The sequence below is a fragment of the Nymphalis io genome, chromosome 22, assembly GCF_905147045.1.
Source record: "Nymphalis io chromosome 22, ilAglIoxx1.1, whole genome shotgun sequence".
Lineage (NCBI taxonomy): Eukaryota > Metazoa > Arthropoda > Insecta > Lepidoptera > Nymphalidae > Nymphalis > Nymphalis io.
In genome coordinates, this window is record NC_065909.1 from 5702428 (window position 1) to 5724367 (window position 21940).

A 21940-nucleotide genomic window follows, 5' to 3' on the forward strand; every position below is an offset into this window, starting at 1 on the left:
TATAAACGATGTTACACGTTGATTTCTCTCTTTTAAACCCGCGGGATTATTTAACAAAACCGTTAAAAAGAGTAAACAAGGCCGATCAATATCCTGACACATAAATTGTGTATAGGGACAAAAATACAAATTAAATTTGAATTTCGAATGCATTTTTCTTACTTTCATGCCAGTAGCTAGTCCTATCAATAGCCTAATTGCGAGTGAATCCCGGGTATGCTAGGGCTCTTAGCCCCAGGAGATGTTAATGGTTACTCGCAGATTCCGCTGCGTAGCGAAGGCTAATTTAAACTGGATGCTTCGATGTACAGGCACAGGGTAGACTAAAATAAGTTATTAATTAATATAATCAAAGTTATTTTTTATATTAAATATATATTCATTGTGAAATGTCGACGGTCCAATGTATAGAATATTCGGATCAAAATCATCCGGAAGCAAGATTTATAAACATAAATCAAGTGCATGAAAAGTCATAACTGAATAAAATTGTATTTTGATTAGACTAGCTTATTTTTAATATACATTTTTATAACTATAATTTATAATATATATATATATTTATAATTTCTATTTAATATTATAAACTAATAATTATATCGCTTCTGTCAGCACTAGTAATGCTCAATAATTGTTTAGCCTATCGGTACAGTGTGGTTTGTAATTCTACCCATCTCTATCTCTTATGTCCTTTATGTATGAGAGGGGGCCTAAGCTATTAACCCGCTATTTATTTGCTTTTTATGGTAAAACCATGATAATCAACTTCCTTTCAGTAAGTCAGTAACAGCCTGTTAATGTCCAACTGCTGGGCTAAGGCCTCCTCTCCTTTTTGAGGAGAAGGTGTAGAGCTTATTCCACCACATTGCTCCAATGCGGGTTGGTGGATATAGTTAATATATATTATGTCTAACGTAACGCATATTATGTCTCCATCCTTGTGATTGCCTCTTTTGGTAATGGATTGCTGGCGCCGAATATGTGACAAGATGTTCCTCAAAATATACCAAAGATACCTATATATTTTTTTTGTATCAAAGATATTAAAAATTTGTATGCAATATAAAAAAAATATAAAAAAACATTGTTTCCGCCCGGGATCGAACCGGGGGCCTTCTGCGTGTTAGGCAGATGTGATAACCGCTACACCACGGGAACGTTATTTGCTACTATCAATTTAATAAACAGATTCCCAATAACTATTATTTAATAAGATAACATAATACGTTATAAAGATATTGCAACAAATAAAAAAAATTCAAACTTCACAAGCATTTAGACGCATAGATAAAAAATCACCATATAACATTATACTACATTTTGTACTTAGATTAAACTCATTTCTCGTTAGCCTGTACTCGTCATTATTTTATTTATCGTCGCACCCTATCAGCGATATCGGGCTCCGATAGCGCCGACGCAGGTAAATGAGGCTACACTGATTTATTCTACACTTATTAGCTCCCAAGTTTTTACTACGATAAAATTAGTTAAACCTATTACGTCACCGGTAACTTTTTAATTTATAAAAAAAATATAAAACCTACTTTTTTTTTTTTTTTTAATCCGATTATACTGTCATTATTTATATTCCGAACACATCTATAGATAATCATATTATGAATACTTATAACTATTTGACTGTAATACGTTTTCTAACTTAAGGTTCTTTCAATAAAGCCTGTTTTATATTGCATGTTTTCAAAAGCACAAATAATTATTATATTTATCAATGTTATATTTATATTATATAATATTTTATTAAGCCTACTCTAATGCAATTTGTGGTTTCCTGTTATTGAAGGAACTCACATTTTAATTATGATTTAGAGCCATTTTCAATTCACGTCAAGTGTGTTGTTATCTTTTGTTAGAAATTCTTAAGCAAATAAATAAATATTTTTTGTCAATATCACTCATTAAAAAGCCGATATGGCCCAGTGGTAAGAACGCGTGAATCTTAACCGATGATCGTGGGTTCAAACCCGGGCAAGCACCACTGAATTTTCATGTGCTTAATTTGTGATTATAATTCATCTCGTGCTTTACGGTGAAGGAAAACATCGTGAGGAAACCTGCATGTGTCTAATTTCACTGAAATTCTGCCACATGTGTTTTTTACCAACCCGCATTGGAGCAGCGTGGTGGAATAAGCTCCAAACCTTGTCCTCAAAAAGAGGAGAGGAGGCCTTTAGCCCAGCAGCGGGCATTTATTTACTAGTACATATTATCGTCTTGACCAACTGTCGATGTCGGCTCGACTAACCAACAGTGCAAGTTATATGTTAAGTCTGTGCGTGAACGCTTTAGGTACTCTCTATTCCGTCACTCTCAGTCCGATAGGATAGGAATCCGAACGGAGAAAGTCACAGGACCAACGGTTTTCCTATTCAATGGAATATTTTTTTTTTTTTTATAGAATAGGAAGGCGGACGAGCATATGGGCCACCTGATGCTAAGTGGTCACCAAACGCCCTTAGACATTGGCATTGTAAGAAATGTTAACCATCACTTACATCACCAATGCGCCACCAACCTTGGGAACTAAGATGTTATGTCCCTTGTGCCTGTAATTACACTGGCTCACTCACCCTTCAAACCGGAATACAACAATACCAAGTACTGCTGTTTTGCGGTAGAATATCTGATGAGTGGGTGGTACCTACCCAGACGAGCTTGCACAAAGCTCTACCAACAGCTCTAACAGCTTAGGGTCCATCGAGCTAATTCATTTATCTAATTATTAATTAAAAATAACAATGACTATAACTTGTCCGACCTGAGGTCTGAATTCCGTACCTCAAGATCGTTAGTGATTTAACATACCAACATAAGTTTATATTTACTAGTGTTAGGGCTTTGTGCAAGCTCGCCTGAGTAGGTACCACCCACTCATCAGATATTCTACCGCAAAACAGCAATACTTGATATTGTTGTGTTCCGGTTTGAAGGTTGAGTGAGCCAGTGTAATTACAGGCACAAAGGATATAAAAATCTTAGTGCCCAAGGTTGGTGGCGCATTGGCTATGTAAGAGATGGTTGACATTTTTTACAATGCCAATGTCTAAGGGCGTTTGGTGATCACTAACGATCAGGTGGCCCATATGCTCGTCCACCTTCCTATTCTATAAAAAAAAAAAATTAGGTATACAAACTGCACTACACTCATCACGAATTTTCTGTAAACAATAATGATTATAGCCTTTAACTTTGACGCATTGCTGACGATGAGACTTTTGTACCACTAGCCTGTACCTACGAATACAAACCATCATTTATGTTTTCTTTCACATTACTACATGGTTACCGCTTGGTGATAAATACATATACGGACTTCCTACACAAGTTATAATATGCTTCAATTGTATAATTCAGCACACGAACTTTCCAATTATTTTAACACATAAAAAATAAACTACAGACAACTGATTATTATCAGTTGTTATATATAATATATAATAATATAATCTATATTAAAATCACAATAGTTTCTAGGTTAGTTGGAAACAATACATTTTGAAACGTATTATTTAAATGTATATATGTATAGCCATAGCCATAGCCACTGGAAACGATATGTATTGATTCTTACATGTTGAAAAAGGCGTCTATATTTATATATAATAAAGAATCGTTAATTTTTCATAAAGGATAATAATTTAATTATTAATAATATTTATACATCTTTCAATTAGTAAGAAAGTTAATCTACGTGCTTTTAATTTCTAGTCAGTTCTTCTCCGTCCACATAAAACCAGTAGTATTATTTCGTGCGAGCCACCTTGAATAACGTTTTGATTTCAATTTATTCGTTATAAACATTATCGCTTTTAATAATAATTATCATATATTTCAATTATTCTTATAATTATTAAATTGTATGATATATCTCAAATTTTAAAATTTACGATTGTAGTAATAAGAAATCTATAAATATAAAATATCGTTTACAAACTTAGCCATTATAATTTAAAAAAATGATGACAAATATTATCACAAACAAAAGATATAATTTCAAGAATCATCAGTGTTGACATAAATTTAAAAAAAAACGAAATATAAATATATAGTTCAGATATGCAGATAGCAAATCTTCAATATACGTATGGCCACATACGCTGCGGGAGCCGTCCCACAAAGCGCGACAGCCGACAGGCTACCGCACAGATAAAATATACCGATAATATAATATGTAACCTCCATGGAGTTTCAGTTTAAATGAGAGCTTTTATTTACGTCCTACGATTTATTTATGGACTTTACATTAAACATTACAAATATATGTTCAATTGAAAAGATTTTAATTCGGTTTCCATAATTATTAACACCACCATTGAAATAGTTAACCTAAATATGTAAAAAAAACTACAAAAGTACTCGATAAAAGAAATATCTTAATAGTAATATGTCTTTCAAAGGGTAAAAGGCTTACATTAACAAACATAGTCCTTAAACGTTTTATCTTAAGCCTTATCTTGATTGTTTATGGTTAATTAATTCTGCTTTGATTGTGCTCATCAGATTGAATAGATTGAAGAGGTATTAAACTGTTGATACGGGATGAAATTGATCTCATTGTCTCGACTGATCACCGTTGAAGCGACCACACGTAATAAAAAACGTTTGTTAAACAGTATCCTTAATGTTTATATTATTTTTTTTAAATTTATTTAGCATATGCTTTTTTTAATTCACAAAGGCAAAGACCGGCGCCGCTAGGAAAATTGGGTATCCGGAAAAAGTAATACCTAGAATTATGGACTATTTAACAAAAATGTAATTTAACTCATATTTACGTACTTAAAAAACATAATAAAGAACGGAAACACTTTATTATTTTGTTTCTTGATCTCTCGAGATCAGGCGATTAAAAAACTGGATGCATCATCAATATTAATATTATTATTAGTAATTAGAGGAACTAGTTTTTACAGGCTTACAATAGTTTAAGGTTATTCAACCGAATTTACATTTGAAAACAACAATAATAACATATGATAATGAGGCTACTAATTACAAATCTTTAACATAGAAACTGAAATAGTTATACATTATTGAAAAGAATAAGAGCACGTTTAAACATATTTAATTTAAATTTATACATATAAATAAAATTGAAGTGTCCGAGTTTTCAAATATACTATTCATAACTTAAAATAAATCATAACTAATTCTTAAAAAAAAAATTGTTCGCCTCAACTGCCTCTTTTCAAGTTAATATGTCTATTTACGAGGTACCAATAATTGCAAATGCAAATAACTGAATTATTGTAACCATTTTATTTTTATTTTAGACTACCGATGCTACCTAATATAAATAATCATTTTAATAATATTTTTTACTTATTTATTAGTAAACTATGTACAGACATTTTTATATTATACAAAATTAAAAAAAAAAACAAAATACACAATACAAATTTATAGCAAAAACACGACAAATAATTATTTTATATGTAATAATTTAAAATGGTAGATTTTAAGCGACTTTCGCTTTTTACTAGTTTTCGTATATTTTTTATTTGTTACAGCTCGCAAATATACCACAGCTGGACAAAATCATCTTCTTTTAAAAGGAAAAGTCGGATATCCACCACACACTTTCGCTGCAGATTTGTTGTTTCCTAGCAATAGCTTAATTCATCGCTGAAACAAATTAAACTCAAATGAAATGATAATTCAGTGGAGTTCGCCTGGATTCAAACTTGTAATATTCGGTAAACATTCACATATTCCCTGAACCAATTAAAGGTAAACGAGATTTTATTTAACATACATATCTAGCCATTGTAAGACAATTACTACTATATACGCAATTCCCAATTTACAAGCAGCTATGTTTGGCCACTGATCGACACAACCAATACACAAGATTCAGCATTAACGAGACACAAGTATATCGTTATAAAATATGAACGCTACTATCAATACCTATCGGCTAATCAGTGAGCTTTTGCGAGTATCTCCCGCTATCAGATACAAGCGCATAAAGATGCTGCGGATAGCCGTATCTCAGATGATAGCCGCGATAAATGGACGAGCGCAGCCGAAATACGGCGGAATCGAACAAAAAGGTGCGCGGGCGCAGAACAGCTTTATGCAATACATACTCTGATTTTTATTTAATGTTCTACTTTAACACAAGCTTATTTCAATAGTACATACTTAATTTTATGTATGTTCAATTGTACTTATTCTATTTGTACGTCTATTGTTTTTGTTTACAGTTAAGTGTTATTATAGCCCACCTGGTGATGAGTCGTCAACTTCACCCATAGATATTAGAACAAGAAATATAAACTACACCTTAATCATACAATGTCAATGGGCCACGGTACCTAAATTGTTATATCTTTTGTGCCTGTAATATTAAAGCAATTTCCCTTTAAATTAAGTACAGCGATACAGAATATTAACGTCGCATAATTGATGAGCTGGTCACCGCTGGTACCCGTTGAGGCTGACCTTTATACAAAGCTACATTAAGTTTGAAGATACTGCTCGGGTCTATTGCTAACTTTGCAATCATTACTCATTCATATTGCTACTTTTAATGAGCTGACAGGGCGAGCACCAAATAACTTGTCAAAAAAACTTCTATTTGAGAAATCATAAATGTCTCACTCCTGGGCAATTTATTGCTACGTATTTCACCACGCTGATCCATTGCGCTTCATTTTTATCACATTTTTAGGTTTAGTTTTTTTAATAAACAGATAAACACGTTTAAAACATTAAGCAATACACTCTGAACACTGAAATACAGTCGTGGGAATATATTTTTGTAAGTACTAGTAATAGGTAATATTAATACACACGCATACTATAGCAACATAAATATATGTTGCATAGGAATATGTAGTTAGATAATAAATAATAAATTCTCTCTTGGTTCCATCTAGTAGCAAGCACTCCAGGCGGTGTTCGCAAAGGCTAGTGTGACACTCTTATTTAGTATCGGCGACCGGTAGCACACGCCTGTCGCAGCCACATGCCTGCAAACTGTCTTTTTGATATTGTGGACTTTGTGTAAGCCCTAACGTTGTACTGACTTCAGCAAGACTATAGTGTTAGATATGTAACAGACATTCCAGTTTTATTTAAGTCTTAATGCGATTATTGTTTTAACTCGAGCGACGCGGTGGTCACTTCTATGCTTTAATATACTATAACTAGGTTCGGCGCTTATGACAGCGAGTGTCAGCTCGAGTATCTTTCTCGATCTCACTGTTTCTGCTTGTGTTCTTCTTGTTACGGGACTCTGATACTGAAGGTTGTGGTAATGTTTAATGTAGCATTATTTATTGTTAAAAACAAAGAAATTGTTTTTTGTAATAAATATATATTTAATTGTAGTTTTTTATACGATATAAAGTATCTTGATACAATTTATTTGGTAGGGCTTCATAAGTACCACCCACCCATTACTTATATATTTTACCACCAAAAAGCAATATTTCATATTGTTGTGTTCCGATTAGAAAGGTGACTATGCCTATGTAAATACAGGCACAAGGGATATGGAATTTTAGTTCCCAAGGTTAGTGGCACATTGGCGATGTAAGAAATGGTTAATATTTCTCACATTGCCAATGTCTACTGGCAGTACCATCAGGTGACCCATTAAGCTGCCACCCTATATGTAATAAAAAAAACAAGCCATTTTATCGATAGCTTAAGGACACTACTTCTACTAATAAAATTCAGTTATCCCTTTCGATTCTGGGGACATTAAAATAAATATTTAACTATAATTTATCTGCATATAGGGTACATACACAAATTTTCAATATCGTCTTGATTTAATCTACTACAATTAAACTATTTTTTTTTGTTATGTTCTTGGCCCGTATAAGTTTCGAGAGCATGTTAATGACGTCATCAGAAATTAAAAACTGGTTACGTATCCAAATTACTATATATTTTTCAATACGAACGAAACATATTCTATTAACCAGCTTTTACATAAACTTAATCCTTTTTTTACAAGTGTATCGATTTCTTTTGTTTATTTTCGATCCACTAATTACACATAAGTATCAACGTAGATCGAATCTGCTTACCTCGGTCCCTTCCTGAACGATCGTCGCGCTGATCAGAATGGACGAGAAACGGACCGAAAGACCTAAAGTGGACTTAGCCATCTATATTTATTGTTGTTAAATTCGTAGTAAAATAGCAGTCCATTAAAAATGTGTTTTTTTTTTTTCATTATATAACCCCTGTACTCGAGATAGCTTAGTGGACTTTAGTTGTTTATAAGGCATAAATTAAAAAAACCCTTACTATAAAAAACTCTAAATATATCCAATGTGCTCGAACGTGGTACCTCTAGGGACTTTTGTTTGGTGAGGAGTTATTTATCTTGCCGGTTCCTGCGGATGATGCTGCAGCATCAGATCAGGTTAGGGTATATAGGGTATAGGGTAGCGCATTGAAGTCATAGGATACTAAATTTTTAATCCACCAGACCAGAAGAAGTCGCTGCCATCCCATAGCTAACAAGATTTTCGATCGAGTCACCTTTCAAATAACAAAAAAACTAAATCAAAATATTATATTTGCATCAGGGGTTAAAAAGGAAGAGGGACGTTACCTCGAAACCTTATTACACATAAAGAGAATATTCTTCGTTAAACCCCTCCCTTCTTGATAATGTGTGTCTTAAGAGAAGAATAATTGCTTATTACCGACTAACCGACTTTTAATTGACAATACAAACTATTGAGTAATTTAATTAATTCATGGAAACACTTATGAGTTACTTATTAATACCTAACAAGTTTTAAAAGTGGCCAATAACAGCGTCAGGTATTCGACAAGTGCCTCTGCGATAGTTGAAACACAAGCGAACGGATCGTAATCATAATGAATCATATCCGATATCATCACTCGCTATTCAGTCGAGTCAGTTAAGACCCTTCTGATGGCAACTGTGAAACGGCACTCGACACCTTAAGTATATGTGGAACAGCATAACGATAGCGCAATTTAAAATACAACTAGCGCCATCTAGTTTCTACGAAAACTAACCACAACTATGTGAAAGACATCTCTCTCTCTTTAATCTATATGACCGCTTGTATATTGTATACTTTTGTAGTATTTTTTATCTATGTATGTTTTTCAATTCTTTTGTGACAGTCAAGTATACTTATCATCCCGGGTCCCCGAATCCCCGGGTCGAAGATACGTCATACGTCAAAATCACTTTATGACGTAGTTGCTTACAAAGTGTAGACATCAATAAATTTGATAAATATATGTTGGCAAGTACTTATTATATATATGTCTTAAATAGGCACGTATACACCGAAAGCGCAAGAAGCTGCGTGCAAGGCTAGTTTACAAATAAATCTAATATTTTTAATGCGCTTTCACGGGTAAATTACTGAACCGATTTTGATAAAATTTGTTATGAAGAAAGCTTGAACCCAAGAAGGTCATAAGTTTTTAATACCTACTGAAAACTAGTAAGACATATAACACAAAAAGACCACAATTACAGCCAACAAAATATAACGAGATTAGTGTCCAATTAAAATTTGTGTAATCATCAGTAATCCTAAAATTTAAATTGCGAACCTAGAAATAAGACATGCAGGGTCAAACAATAAACACAACACGACAAAGGCAAAAACGTCAGCCCTCTGGAGATTTATTTATTTATTAGAATCTCCAACAGTTGTATATAAAATACATTCAAAACACGCTTTACATTAACGTAAAACTAATTATGCACAACCGATTACAGGACAACACACCATTCCCAAACAAAATTACAAAAAGAGGTAACAAAATATTTAATGAAGACGTATTAAAAAATATATAATGTTTTTATTATTCGACAATTCTGAAATAGATTAACGCAAGCAAATTTGCTTGAGTATACATAAAAATATTATTCAATATTGATGAAATCGTCAATTCTATTTATAAACAAATATCGGATGATGATTGATTAATACTCAATCATCACGTTCACATTAGATCAGTGCACTATGTTTCTTCTATAACTCAAATTCTTTAAAATATCGTCACACCACTTATATTATAGGTTCAACAATTATCTTGTTTACACCAATAATGACTTTTATAGGAAGATAGTTGATACCTTGGGTTACATTATTGCAACTTTCATTGTTATGTCTATTTTTTTGAAAATAAAATATGGGCTATGTTCTGATAATGTAACTTTTTATAGGTAAAAGAAATTTGAAAAAATGTAATCTTTTCTCTTTAAAATATTAATTTAAACTTTAAACATTACAATTGTTTGATGAAGTATAAGTAAGTATTATGTAGTACAAATGAATATTATTAATTTTCATTATTTAAATGACATAACATTGTCATTTTATCAATCCTGTATTTATTTATATAAATAAAATAGTCATGTCATCACTATTCTTTCCGTTGCAATTAAATATTTTTGTGAACGGTTTCAACAATCCTTAACTTGTACGGAATCCGTTTACAAAACTCCGCCTGTACTAATGAAATACTAAAAATCTTAATTTAATTTTACATGTATATAAATTACAGTTATTTAAGTTTCTAGAACAAATCGAATTCTATTGCGACAAATGATTTGATCGCAGATAATTTTTTATTTAAACAAAGGACGTCGTTAAACTTTTTTTTTTATTCTAGTAAAAAGGCACAAGGCGTTGTCAAAATTAAACACATCCCAAAGACTGCGGTGAGCCGTGTATTTTTTATAATTTTTACAATAGAAAACTTAATGACTTCACTTGGCTTACTGGAGATAAATCGTCATTCTGCTCATCAGTCATTGGTTTAAAAAAATACTTACCTATTCTTATCAATTATTGCCAGTTGGCAACACTTGACAATTGCCAACAACGCTTCGCCCGGTAAACTTAAAAATAATATATTACTGTGCTTAAAGCGAGACACACAGTCCGAAAACGTATACAACTATATTTATTTGTGTCGCTGAGCAAAAAGTTTGAACGGCTCGATTGGATTTATGGTTCAAAATCAACTTTGATACATAATTATCTAATTTGACTTATAAACATGTAAAGACAAAACGTCACAAAATATTTCAGTAGTTTTTTGTTCCCTGCTTGTCAACTTTCTTTCGTAACTGTCTGATAGTAATAACTAAACGAATCGAACGTTATTAAACGAAAAATCATCTAAATATATTTAGTTCGTTCATCAATGCCATTCAATACATATAAAGTCTAAGCCACAACATTAAATTTACATACCAATGATACTGAACGTTTAAAAACAAAGAAGCTATTCCGAGCGTTTTCGAGCAAAGCAAACGGGATGACCAAATACAGCCATTTCACGGGTCAGGGCTTAGTTAATTTAATTTGCTTTAGTTCGAGCATTTTCCCATATACTCGTACAGAAATTGCAACGAATATATTCGTATAGCTGGATAATGATTATTTGATTATTCGATTATTCGGTCAAACTGTTCATCCATACCTATTTAGGTAATTGAAGTGAATTTATCCAGACGCGTTGTAAAAAAGCTTGTGTTGACCTATGATTTTCATACTTATAATGAAATCACGTTAACATTTTTGTTTAATTCTGTTTTCAAGTATTTGTTTTTCAGCATATCGCATTTCGTATTTAGTCAAATTCAAAGCTTGAAGCCAAACATTGATCATTGAATAGCTTAACCAAATTTATATTACATAGTTTATTTAGCTCCCTTGAAAATAGCTAAAATTAATTAATTAATTATTATTCAATTTTAGAACAATAAAATTCAAAATTTAAATAATCTTCGTCACTAAAAAATACTAAAAAGTGATAAATGAATTGTGTTGGTTGACTCTTAAACTTTATTATAATTAACTAGAATTTTAATTTTTATTAATTTAAATATTTTAATATTAAACTTGGTAATGAAAGTGGGACTTGTGAAAGTTAATAAGATCCTTTTGTCAAGTAGAAAATGAGCTGATGATATTCAAACGCCCGAACAGATAATAATTTACTAAGAACCGTTTCGATCAAATCAGGTGTTAATCAGAAAAAAAACCGCATCAAAATTAGTTCATTTATTTGCTGCAATACACACAGACAGACACACAGATACACACGTTAAACTTTTAACACTCTTTTTTTTACGTCGGGACCTCAAAACAAATTAAAACTGTTTTCTCGGAAAACGTTTGTTTATAACATATTGTTTTTTCCTTGTTGTGAAGTCGGGCTGTGTCTCTAGTATTAATCAATAAATACTCTAAACGCCTAAAGGTCGCTGGCGTGCGCGGCCACGTAAATAATTAGATAGGACTAATTAAACGCAACTACTTAGACGGCCGGTTTCACATTTAATACCATGAGGTTTAGGGCTTATTCCACTTCGGGTTGGTAAAATATATATGTGGCATATTTTCATTTGACAAATAGACATATCTCACGATGTTTATGAGATCTGCGATTAAAAGAGACGAGTGCTATCCATTGGGCCATAATTGTAACATTACAACTATATTACAACTATGTAACGGCCATATTGGGACCTTTGTTTAGTACTATTTAACACAAAACTAGACAGATATAATTAAATTATTAAATTCGGAAATTGACAGAAGCTTAATTAAAATTTATATTCTTCTGTCTTCCTTAATGTCATAAATGTTTTATCAAGTCTTATTCTCAATATATTTTAGCAGCTTTCAGAATATATTATATGCAGTCAAGAAATATTTAAAAATTCGTATAATTTTTTTTTTATATTTTATAGTTAATTTAATTGTGAAAAATGAAAACCAGAGAGTAAAGTTTTTTATAAACATAAACGTTCTTATTAATAATTTAATTCGTGTTCTATAACACGATTACTTTAATAATTAAATAAATATTTATGTACATTTTTATGATGATAATGGTTTCAAAGTATATATTTACTTTAATTTTACAGTTTAAAAACAGACGTTTAGGATGGTCTACGGTATGAATGGTCTCAAGCCAAATGCGGTGGTAATGTACCGCGGCGGCTGCTAATTCCGATTCGATACCACTTAAGCGGTATTCTGAAAGCTATCTAATTTACTGCCTGCACGTAAGTAATGTATTTCGTTAAAACAAACGATATTTATTCGTTATGACGATGATAATATTATTGTTTTTTAATTGAATGGTGTTCGAATTTCAAAACTTTTGGATTTTACAAGTTTTTTCAGTGGCCAATGTTTATTGTATTCAATTTTATATTACGAATATTTAGTATATGTATTTAGTATTATATATCTTTAAATTGAACAATAATTAGTTGTGCTTTTGTAAATGGCAGGTGATGCTGTCGACTGTGACACAGTTAACACAAGTACAGTTTCTAATAATCTTAACTATTGCAAATAAATAAGCAAGCTTGTTTATTTGTTACATTGTTACGCTTTTACGTTCTAACTACTTAACTGATCAGTCAGGGGTACAAAAATGTTGTATATGCATTCAATTGTGATATGCCGTGGCGAGGTTTATTGTTTAATTGTATTTTTATAAAAAAAAAAAATATCTAGTTAAAATTACTTGTGTTGATAGGTCAGTTTTCTCACGACATTATTTTGTATTATATAAAATTGTATATCGTGAAAAAATGATGGGTCTGATTTACTTCGAAGTTTATAGTCTCTTTTTTAGAACATTTAAATAAATTTATTAGAGCTAGGGACCAGAGAGTGCACCTGTGTTTACGCACACACATGTGCACTATAATATATCCTGCTTAGTTTGCTAATCTCTCTTAAGATTGGCCGCCGTGGTCGAAATCGGTCTGGAGGGCATTATTATTATTATATATAAGTTGTCATATTACTTTAACCGCTTTTAGCTGCCGTGATTAGTCCTACCTTTCAAGTTATGTAAGAGGGCAAAGAGGAGAAGAAGCTAACCTGATGGAAAGTGAGTACCGTCGCCCATCTGCAACAACGGAGGTCTGACAGATGCGTTACCGGTGTTTAAGAAGCCTGCTCGTCTCTTTTCTTGAAGGTTCCTAAGTCATATCAGCATTAGCTCGTTCCACAGTTTCGACAGTTATATATGTGCTTTTATTCCTAAAGAAATGTATTTAAACAAAGACAATTGATGATATTATAATGATTTCTTTATCTTATTTTAATGCAAAATAATGAAATTGACTTTCATTTGCCGATACAGAATGATCCCATAAGTTTTACGTTAAACGTTATTTTCCTTTTAAAAGTTAATTTAAAACAACATATAAGACCTTATTGCAAGAAACTTTTTGCATTCATGACGAAAGTGTCTTTACTAATGCGGACCAGAATTTCTTTAACCAAAAATGGTTTTCAAAGTAATTTATTTTGTATAACTTTTAATTTGCTTAATCGTCAAGCCATATATATCTAAGTAAATTACTTTAAGCCATCACCAGCCGCAATGATACCGCACATTACAGCTCCCTGGCCATTTTACAGACCTTATACGGTACATCTGTACTTCTATCTAATCTAATCCCTTTAGCTAACTATATTGATACAATCGAAATTGAACCTTTTCTTAAACATATAAAATACATTTTTGAATGTCTTCAAGCTAATTTGTTACATTAGATATGTACAAATGATTGTAGACTGTAATTAGGTGTGTTAAAGTAGATAATCCTTTGGGTAAATAACTTCTTTAAGACCCTTAACCTAGGCGTGAGCAATCGAAGGTACATTTGTTTAACTTACTGTTTGAGAAGATCTTTGGTAGGAAGAAACGCTAATTTTCAGTATTATAGAAAGCTTAATGGGTATTCGATGGAAATTGAAAAGAATTATTAGGTGAAGAGATTAAAACTTTTATTTCATTGGATTTCTAAGGAGGCTAGCGATTTTTTTTCTCGCAATTTTTTTAACGTAAAGGCATAACTTTTGTATGGCTTATTCTATTTCGTCTATGAGGATTATTACCTCTGGTAAAAATGATTGTATTAACGGTGTTCCACAGTACTAATGGAAACCATTTAACAAAATGTACTGGTTTTGTTTTTAAATCATTCTGCCGTCGATTTAAAAATGACACAAGGCTTAAAATAATATATATAATTTTTTTTTTATTAATATCAATTAATCATTATGATCCCACAAAACAAGTTTCCTCATGACGTTTTCCGCCACCGAGCACGAGATCGTATTATAAACAGTAATTAAGCGCATGAAAAACGTATCAAGATCAACATTAATCGTAGGACTGTAGGAATTTACTGGTGGTAGGGCTTTGTGCAAGCTCGTCTGGGTAGGTACCACCCACTCATCAGATATTCTACCGCAAAACAGCAATACTTGATATTGTTGTGTTCCGGTTTGAAGGGTGAGTGAGCCAGTGTAATTACAGGCACAAGGGACATAAAATCTTAGTTCCCAAGGTTGGTGGCGCAATGGCTATAAGCGATGGTTGACATTATTGACTTTATTGACTTACAATGCCAATGTCTAAGGGCGTTTGGTGACCACTTACCATCAGGTGGATATGGGCCACCTGATGGTAAGTGGTCACCAAACGCTCGTCCACCTTCCTATTCTATAAAAAAAGGACTTTTTAACTTAGCACATTAAAAAGTCAAAAGAGAAAAATTAAAAACAATATGATCCTATCATATTGGACATGATATGTATGAATATTACATAATAAAAGCGCTTTTAAAAGTGTTCTCATAATCATAGAATTAATATGGAGTTATAACAATTTCCGGTGCAACGCCTATCCATCATGCAAGACAGAAAAAATTTAAACGCTATTTACGAATAAAGAGTTCCATATTCAAATCATGACCGCGACGATTAGCATCCAAGATGGCCGCCTGATTTTCGGCCAGTGATACAGATTTCAATTTCCTGGCTACGTTATCACACTTCTGTCATCTAAGTTTGACAAATAAGTTTATTTTGACGTGTCGCTTAGTTGAATCAGGCAATTTATTATTTCGGAATGATTATACAGTAGTAGAGGCAATATAGTTTTAATATATTCGTGGTTAGCAGAACAATGTATGTCTTTTTTTTTTGAATAATTTAATTTAATAATTTCAACTACTTTAACCCTACTACCAACAGTCACTTTTTAAATAGGTGGTACCAATTGAAAATATTTAGATACATTTTTAAATATTTTTTTCCCCTTTTTGTTTATTAAATTCGTTGAATTTAATGGTTTCTAGTAAAGCTATGGATTCCCCAGTAAAACAGATGATTGAAGAGGGCATTTAAAATTAAGAATAATTTTGAATTTAGGGATCCAACATACAACACTAATACAACTTTCATCAGATAAATTGGAGGCATCTGTAAATATGGTAAAGTGATCAGAAAAATATCTACCTACAATATCAAGGAAATGACTATCAGCGCACACATTTCTCTTATCGCCCAACCAAACCCAAAGAAAGAACAATGTTGGGCTTATAAATAAGAGAATCGTAAGAAATGGAATTAATAGGGTTAATATTTGATTTAAATATGGGAAAGGGTAATTGAGTAAATTTAAGATAGCTTTTTAAGATGTATGGAATATTTTGATTTGAATTTATAAGATTAGAAAGCTATTTTAGAAAGCGAAGAAGAGAATTAGACGATGATCTTGTAATTTTTGAAATAAAACGATCAGAGAAGTATTTCCTACGTAAATTGAGGGGAGGTTGTACACATTCCACTTGGAGGGCATTGGTCGGAGACGATTTCATTGCCCCTAGAATAATTCGGAGGCATTTATATTATATTTTATTAAGTTTGTCTTGGAAAGCTTTATTATACGATTCTAATAAAAATAAACTATAATCAAAATTACTACGAATAATAGCATGATATAATATTTTTGGGTAAATTGGTGTGAACCCCACCACACTCCAGACAAAGCAAGTAAAGCCTGAATATTGATTTCACATTTCTTGGATATATATTTACAATGAATTGAACCGATAGTTATGAATCTAAATAAATACCTAAAAATTTAACAGAACCAGAAAAAGGAAGGGAGTGGTCATCAAAATATATATTATAAATGAGGAATAATTCTTTTACGGGTGAATATGACAATTTTACTTTTGGGAACTAATAAAGATATACCATGCATCGACAGACACTCCCTTAGACACTGCAAAGCAGAGTTAAGTCTACTGGTTATGTTCATGACGTCATTAGAATTGCAATATAATGCAATGTCATCAGCATATTGTAAAATACTACAAAAACTATGGACTGATTTATTAAGGTCATGAGTAAAAATGCTATAAAGTAAGGGGCTTAAAACCGATCCCTGGGGCGACCTTTCCAGATCACTCAAGGGGGTAAAATTGAACCTTGATGCCTATGTTAATAGATCTTTCTGAAAGGAGATTGAAAATAAAGTAAACAATTCTAGGAGGAAGATTTAATTGTAACATTTTTATTTTGAGAATTAGAACGATGACGCCTATTATAAGCTGCAGAAATATCCAAAAAAACACCCACGAGAAATTCTCGGCGAGTGAAACCTAGGCGGATTTCTGAAGTTAGAATACTAAGACTATCCATTGTACCGAAGCCTTTACGAAAATCAAGTTAAGATTTAGAAAGGATATGATATGATATATATGAGCCAAGATCCAAAATCCTTTCTAACATCTTCTCTATGAGGTGTTCCATAACTTTACATAAGGTGGATGATAAGGCGATGGGTCTATATGATGAAGCATCATTAGAATCTTTACCTGGTTGTAGGATAGGAATAATAATTTGAGATTTCCAGGATAAATTGATGATTCCTGATTCAAAAAAAAAATTACTAAATTTAAGTATACTTGTTTAGCTGAAGGCGAGATTTATATTAAGCATGAGTATGGAATGCCGTCTTCCCCTGGAGAAGAGTCAGATAGGCCGTTGAGAGCACATTCAAGCTCAGAAAACGTGAAAGTAATATCCATAAAATCAGAAGAAGACATTTGTATAAATATGGTATATATTTTTTAATAGATTTCCAAACTTTTGATATAGGAGAAAGAGGATTTAAAATTAAAAGAAATAAAAAATTAAAAATATCACAAAATTTCTTCCAGCCTATTTTTTTCTTTTTCTTAAGTAGTATTTTAGTATTACTAGCTACATTATTAAATTGAATGAAGTTCGATTGAGACATGCATTGTCGATAAATTGACTCAGCTGCTTTACGTCAAAAGACGTAACTAGTCATTGCAAGGGTACAGTCTTCATCCCACCAGGGGGGAGATGGTCGTCGTTAATATTTGAAATTCTTGATAGGAATATGTGAGTCTGCAGCTAGGCGTATAATATCAACAAACTGATCATAACATTTCAAAACATTCTCTTGATTCAAAATGGGCAATTTATGAATTTCAGCATCAATTGAAACTCGATATAAATCCCAATTAGCCCTATCTATAATATATTTAAAAAGAGGTTGTGATCTAGAGAACGAAGTAATTTTTTTTGTGATCGACATTATAATGGGATAGTGATCACTACCATATGTACTCCAAAGAGTGTTCCAACATAAGATTGGAGCCAAGTAAGCAGAACTAAAAGATTGATCTACTGCACTTTTAGGATTCTGATAAGGATATACTCGCCGAGTTGGAGAACCGTCATTAATGAAACACAAATTAGATTCATTTAACACATTTTGTAATAAAGAAGCAAAACCATCAGTATAATGACAACCCCAAGCAATGTGGTGAGCATTAAAATCACCCATCACAGGGTCATCAAAAATGGATAAAAGAGATTTTAATTCCATAATGAGAGAAGGATGAGGATGATGAATATAAATAGATACAAATGAGATATTACACAATTTTACCGCAACAATATTTAGTTGAGGACTGTGAGGAGAATGAATAATTTGAGAAAATGGGAATGATCTATTAACAAAGATAGCACTACCAGCGTAGCCATGTTGTCTCTTAAGCATGAAAAACCTGGAATGCGAAATCTGTCTGTTGGTTTTAACCAAGTTTCCGAAAGGGCTATAATAATGGGATCAAATTTATTAATTAAATGAATAAATTCAGATTTATGTTGAACAAGACTTTTACAATTCCATTGAAGGATTTTGTGATATCCTGTTATTTATTAAAGAGGAGATAAAAGAGAGTTTTTGTGCAACGTTGGACGGTATTGGTTTAGTAGTATAATGAGTAAGAAAAGAAATGAATAAAGATAAAAGAGAATCAATGTTACAGGGGTCTGAGGATGGTCCAGGAAGAGCACATTCATTGCCCGAGGACGAAGGAACATTTGACATAATGGCCTGATGGGAAACATAACCTGAAGATTGAGGTCGGGGACGGGGATTTTTAATAGTAGTTTTATAATAAGATTGCGATGACGATGGGAGGTGGGGAAAATGGACTTTTGTTAGGGAAGGAGTTTGGGGAATTTTGGTAATTTCCTAAAAAAAGGAAATTGAGATGATGCTTCTAAAAACGATATATTTTCTTGTGACATAACTGTTTTAATTGATCTTTGTCTAGATTGTTCAGGGCAATCTTTTTCAATTGCAAAATGGTTACCGGAACAATGTAGACAGGATGCAGTCTCTCTTTTAGTGACACAGCTAACAGCGGAATGAAATTGTAAACACCTAGACTAAGATCGGCATTGGGCCTTAATGTGACCAAATCTGCAATAATTGTGACACTGTATGGTAAGAAAATGATATGTATTATAAGAAAATAATATCTATTGGAAGAGAAGTGTAAAACGAATATATTTTCTGATGTAAAAACTGACCTCTAAATGTTATAACGACAGAGTGTGTTCCAATCCAAGTCGTTTCGCGGTCTACTATTTGTTTTCTATTAAGACGCCGAGCTTTTAGAGTTTTCCCATAACCAATAGGAAGAACCACTGAATTAACAAATTCTTCCATGGTCCAGTCCACCAGTACTTTTACTAAGCCTATTCTAGTAATATTATCGGTTCAGGATTACGGCCTTGTACTTGTTTGACGAAAGCATTGGATTTGACAAAAAATTGTTGGCAGCTGAAGCAGATGAAAATTCGACTCTGATACGATTTCTGCCAATGTTTTAATACTATCGTTTATAGTTGAAGGAATTTTATTAGTGAATAAAAATTGGCCTGGATCACCACGCGAAATATGAATTAAATAAGGGCCTTTATCATCAGATATATAATTATTTGTTAAATTATTAAAATCAGAATTAATAAAAACAGATTGAGTTGCTGGAATAACAGTAGAGTGGGTCAATTATAGTTTTTTTAATAAAATTATCAGAAGAAGTTTTTGTTTCATTTTCAATGGACGTTTCCTTATATTTATATTATTAATCTTATTAGGAGAAATAATAGAATCCTCACAATAAAACTCCAGGGTCTGGAGCTTCTAGCGAAATATTTTTATTCATTATAAGTTTTTAATGAAAATGAAAAAACAAATGAAGATAAGAACTAAAAGCACTCACCACAAAAAAAATATATTTACATCCGATTGTGAAGAAATACACTTACTGAACTAATTCTACATATATTATTTTCATCACAATATTTATAAAATAAAATAAAGAATGAAAAAATGAATTAAAACTCCGAATCTGTGTTCGACCGCTGTCAACCGTTTCCCATTTCTATACCATTTATAATTCTTAATTTTTTTTTCAGTATATTCTTTTTTCAACTTTTACGTGATGTGTGTGACTATAAAACAAGTAATAAATCCCTCAGGATTTCACACCGAGAAGTCGATTCTTTGAATTAATAAAAAAATTTAGTTATAGGGCAATACTTCATAAGTTCATAGTTCACAGTTCATAATACTATTTAAATTGTTTTTAACTGTCACTAATCATTGTTGAGTACTGAAAGCTGATACTTATTTTAATATAATTATAATAATTAAATTGCTATTATCTTCAAATCAATTAAACTAAAACGTTTAATTAAGCTATTGGTTTTTACGGTAATAACATAGGTACTAATTACAATTAAAATATAAGGTATTTAATTGTTGCTCCGAGTTTTGTTAGTAGGTATGTATTATTAAGTACACCTTGAAATTTAAAAACACTATATTTTAAGGTGTCTTCAATTTTATAAAAAACAATTTGTTAAGTTTATACCTACTGCTTTTTTTTCTTATACGTATTTTATATTTCAGATCGAAAATATGACATCCAAACAGAAAAAAAATATTAAGAAATTAAGCGAAGCAATTAGTGAGTGCCATATATCATCGTCTAGTAAAGATAGTCCCACTACAGAAACGATTATTAGTGATGTTGATGATCTAGAACTTTGCTCTAAGTGGTCAAAAGTTAAAAACAAAGTACCCGACATATTTTTACACAAACCTTCTGATTTTGCTCAACATGTTCGTAAGCTGCTTTCATTAGGTATAAAGTTCAATCAACCTTACCTAAGCAGATATTATACCAAAATAACTTGCCCTACATTTGATGATCAAAAGGCTTTAATTAAATATTTTGAAAAAAAACAATTGCCATTTCATACATTTGGACATCCGACAAAACGTAAAATGAAAGTTGTTATCAGGGGTCTACCTAAAGATTTAGACTTGAATAAAATAAAATCAGAATTAAAAGCAGTGGACATACCTATTGTGCGAGTACACCAAATGAAGAAGTCTGAAAATACAAAAGACGGCACCTCTCTAGTCTTAGCAGTGGTACCTTATAATGATGAAGGTAAGAAAATCCTGAGGATTAAGAAGCTCTTAGGTTATGATATTAAGATGGAGCCACCTAAATCTAAGTCTAAGCAATGTCATAAATGTCAGATGTGGGGACATACTCAAAGATACTGCCATGGCCAGATCAAATGTGTAAAGTGTGCTGGTGAACATTTATCTAAAAAGTGTGAAAGAGATCCAATCAAGGAGCCACTAAAATGTGCTAACTGTGGTGGTAAGCACACAGCTAGTTACAGACAGTGCCCTTATTGTCCAGATTCAACAAAGC

At 32.0% G+C, this 21940-nt stretch overlaps 1 non-coding gene across 1 annotated transcript; it reads right to left on the reverse strand.

Annotated features, from left to right (window-relative positions):
• Positions 1–1085: 1085 nt before the first annotated feature.
• On the reverse strand, positions 1086–1158 carry Trnav-aac (transfer RNA valine (anticodon AAC)). The gene has a single exon. It is a non-coding gene; the product is annotated as a tRNA-Val (tRNA).
• Between the last annotated feature and the right edge of the window lie 20782 nt (positions 1159–21940).